The sequence below is a fragment of the Salvia hispanica genome, chromosome 2 (assembly GCF_029641045.1).
Source record: "Salvia hispanica isolate PSC_SH4W2 chromosome 2, Shi_PSC_v1, whole genome shotgun sequence".
Lineage (NCBI taxonomy): Eukaryota > Viridiplantae > Streptophyta > Magnoliopsida > Lamiales > Lamiaceae > Salvia > Salvia hispanica.
Window position 1 is genome coordinate 30,971,151 of NC_142693.1, and position 4,435 is coordinate 30,975,585.

The window sequence follows — 4,435 nt, forward strand, 5'->3', positions numbered from 1 at the left end:
TCCACTCTGAAGCCGGTGGGTCAAAAAGCATGACGACATAGCGTAAACGCTCAGCCTCAGGAATTCGCTTATGATAAAAGTAATATTGCAACCGGGAAATCCAGTTCGGCGCATCTGAACCATCAAAATGCGGTGCATCGTGCCTGCAGTATTCCTCCCACTCTTGGTCGGTTTCGTCAAAATCAGTATCATGGCCGTCCATATGGATTGCTGGCGGTCGTTCCAAGTGTTCGACCCGGCGATCCATGTTATCGAAGCGGGCGTTCAATTTCTCAAACCCTAGTGTGATCGGGTCTGGCTGTGTAGACGTACCTCCAACCTCGCGGTTATTCCGCTGGCGCGCTGACCCTAAGTGCAGCGCCGCCGTCGTTGTTTCAGCCCCTGGCAAATCTGACGCCATCAGATCTTGTTTCGCTGTTGATATCGAGTTACGGGATGAAAGCACCAGTTAATACAGACGTACTCCGTATTAGTCCAGTAAACTGACTTCTCGTGAAGACGATGAACAACCCCTCGACAATCTCGAAGAATTGATCACAGAAATCTGCTGAATCACGGACGTTTTCCTTGAGTAACAGAGCGAAGGAAAATAATCTTTTTGCACACGTTAGGTTTAGCGAAAATATTTCATTCATAAAAATAATTGGTAAATGAAATAATCTATTTATAAGACTACGGACCCTAGGGCGGTTCGACCTAACATAGGCATTCGGGAAAGAACCGCAAAGAAAACCCGAACGGGGCTTATAATTAAGTCCCGACTCAACAATAAATTAAATAGAGTTCAACATAAGATAAAAGATTCAAAATAACAAAAACTGAAATAAATAAATGAAATTAACTCCCGCTCCTTTGTTTCTGAAACTTGCTCGGCGGCTTTAGCTTGTCACCCGGCCTCAGTGTCCTTGTCGTCGCTGATTCCCTCTTCTCCTGGTCGCTTATTGCTGGAGTTGACTCCAACGCTACTTCGGGCTCTCCTCTCGTGCATTATCCTCCTGCACTGGAGGTGTTAGCGGGGGACCCGTATCACGTACCTGCTGATGCTTTTCCCCATTGAGCTTTTAAGGGAGCGTAACACTTTTTCTGTTTCATCAGTCTATTGAAACAAATTCGATTCCTAGCATTCCACAGTTTATGTGTTGACATTTTTAATACACTGCGTTGATGAGTTAGCAAGTTAGCAACTTAAGAAAGTTAACATTTAATCATACCACATCAAATCTAATACTCCATTTTCTATTAAAAATGAAACGTTTCCTAAAATGGAATCATATTATCTCATAAAACAACACTACATAAAATCACGTGCCGTGCAAAAATTTTATACTTAATGGGACAAAGATAGTAATATCTAGGAAATACGGGATAGATACGATAAATAAAAAATAGACTAAACAATAGAGATACGTGGGATAGGCACGTATCATGTCACCTATGTTTTAAAAAGTGAGAACATATAAATAACTTGATGCAAAGAATTGTGTTTTATTTCCCTTTCGATGATGTCGATGATGTGCACAAAAAACCTTCTATCAAACTATCAAGCATAACTGATTTCAGAGTTGATTGTCCTTCAATTTTTAGGATCTTTGTCGCTCTGCCCAATCTGTAAAGACAAATTTCCTCAAGACATCCTCATTGCACTCACAACACAATCAAAAAATATATTGAAACGCATTACACTCACAAAACATACAAACAACTTATTAAAACACATTCCACTCGCAATACACTCTTAACAATTAATTAAAACTTGTGGCATAACCAACAAGGTCATTAGTTCAACGGAGAGAGGACACACATAGTAAAGTTGTATGGAACTTAAGAAAAGGAAGGATTAGGAGGTATGGAAATCTCGAGAATACCCTCCAACATTAGCAGAACGTTCTTCATTGTTGGACGTAGCGACGGCTCATCTTGCACACACCATATCCCTATCATCACCATCCTCTCCACTTTACTCTCATCCACCATTTCATCCCCCACCACACTCCCAATCTTCCCCGTTGCATAACACTTGTAAACCCATTCCTCAAGAATCGCCTCATCCTCACTCCTGCTATGATCAACACACTTCCTACAACATATGATCTCCAGCAGCACCACTCCGAAGCTATACACATCTGCTTTTACCGTGATCGCCTGCTTTTGGAACCACTCTGGTGCAACATAGCCCTTAGTGCCTCTTATCCCAGTAATTGTATTAGTCTGATCTTGTTTCAGGAGCTTTGCCAGCCCAAAATCAGATATCTTTGCACGCCAATTATCGTCCATGAGTATGTTTTGAGGCTTTATATCGCAGTGAATGATCTGCGTCTCGCACTCTTGGTGCAGATACAATATCCCTCTATAGATATATCACGAGCGATCTCCATCCGTTCCTCCCATTTCAGCTGTTTCTCTTTATTGAAAAGTATGTCAGCGAGGGAACCGTTGCTCATGAACTCGAACACAAGCAGTTTGTTGTCTCCATCGAGGCAATAACCTAGGAGCCGGACTAGGTTCCGGTGATACATCTTTCCAATAGTTTTCAGCTCTGTCTGAAACTCTATCTCTCCTTGTGCGAATTCCTTCTCCAACCTCTTCACCGCCACCATTTTCTTGCCATTCTGCATAACCCCTTTGAAAACCGTGCCAGATGCTCCTCTCCCCACCTCTTCCTTGAAGCCATTTGTTGCTTCTGATAGATGCTTGAATGTGAAGACTTGCAGCGAAATGCCCTCTACGAAGTTAGCTCCATCTTCTTTACCGATCTTCTTGTAGTCCTTCCGCCTCTGGCGAACAAAGATCAGAGAAATTGACAACGACAAGACGCCTATGGACATGAGAACAATTCCGATGATGAGGATGTCTATAGGACGCCCTTTCTTGATGATTCTTTTACGGTCGGAATCGCCTCCAATGTCGGGTACCGTGTTTGTACTGTAGCGAATGAGAGCCATGCTTGAGTCTTGTAGAGACCTTCTCCCGAATCTTAACGGAAGCTTCTGCTTTTGGCAGCTGTTATCTTTGAAGATGGCTGCTTCACAGTTGCAGTCATCAAGGCATGCTTTGCTGCATTCTTCTTCACTCATCTTCATTTGCAAGATCTCATACGAGCTATCCTCCCATACCGTGTTTACGACTGTTCCCATATCGTACTTCACTCTATTGTCTGTTTTAGAACAGCCCTGCGCCGAGAAGTTTCTCGAACAGCCCGCTTTGTGGTTTCCGGACTGAGCGAAGAAGAAACCGGGAAGGCACTGACAATCCGGTTTGTTATCCAACAGAATGCAGAAGGCATTGATTCCGCAGATACCTTTGGGTTTACATTCGTCGTCTGTGGAGGACCATCTCCTGGTCAAGTTGAGATCACCGAGGGAGAGAGAGTAGATGCGGAAGATTCCTCCGACATCGAGCCTCATGAAATTGATGGATCTCTGCGTAGGGAGTCCACCATTGTATATATTCAGCAGAGTCGCTGTATCGTTGAGCAGCACATAGAGTCGGCCGTCGCTGTCGAGGTTGAGAGAGACGTTACCATCTGTGTTTGTACTTGATCCATAGTAAGCGTAAGCTGGTGCGTCCGGCGTATTGACAGGATACTGCACGAGGTTTCCATCGGTCTGCATCTTCAGCCTGAAATTCCCTCTGCCGTAGTCGGTCTCCGAGGCTCTGGAGACGATCTCTTCCCCTTCCACGAGGCGCTGGCCGGGGAGGAGGGTGTCTGTCGGGTTGTCGAAGCTCTGCCAGATTATCCTTGAATTTGAATCATAGAGAACGAAGTTGCCGTTGTCATGCATTGATGCCAACGCGATGGTTGCGTTGAGGCTGAAGACGTCTACGTCTTGGCCTTGTCTCCGGCGCAGGACTAGCCGGCCCTCGGGCGTTAGTAGCAAGGAGACGACGTCGTTGGGGACAGTCGGATCGCTGTCCCTATTCGCTGTCCAGACGACGGTTTTGTCGGGAAGAAAGATGCCGACAGCGTAGCTGTTGAGGTGTTGGGGGAAGAATCCGAAGGCGAAGATGCCGGAGGGGGAAGGCCATGTGGAGTTGGAGGTGAGTGTGAGGTTAGAGCCTAAGGTGAAGTTGGATGATCTTCTTTGAGCTTGTGCTGATGTAGAAATGAGAAGGAGAAACAGGATTGTGAAGATGGACATTGCTGTTTTTCTGAGTATTGGTTTGAGGCTGCTAGTGCTACTTAACATCTTATCTTAAACAATACTTTCATTTATGTATGAATAGTTATTATTATTGATTTTACATAGAGTTGATTACTCAATGCTTTATTTAAGGGCTCCACTCTCCCTCTGGTAAATAGATGCCGTGCATCACGCGTTTTGTTTGAAGGATAGAAAAATTCACTCTTGTGTCATGTCTATTACGTAGACTTTGAATCGAATATGACAGAATAAGAGCTGTAAATTTCCATGGTCCACAACTGTACTTATTCTTG

At 44.4% G+C, this 4,435-nt stretch overlaps 1 pseudogene across 1 annotated transcript; it reads right to left on the reverse strand.

Annotated features, from left to right (window-relative positions):
- Positions 1-612: 612 nt before the first annotated feature.
- On the reverse strand, positions 613-4,220 carry LOC125218443 (G-type lectin S-receptor-like serine/threonine-protein kinase LECRK3; annotated as a pseudogene). Its single transcript, XR_016134866.1, has 2 exons — positions 1,866-4,220; positions 613-1,156 (listed from the first exon to the last, which is right to left on the reverse strand). The product of XR_016134866.1 is annotated as a G-type lectin S-receptor-like serine/threonine-protein kinase LECRK3 (transcript).
- Between the last annotated feature and the right edge of the window lie 215 nt (positions 4,221-4,435).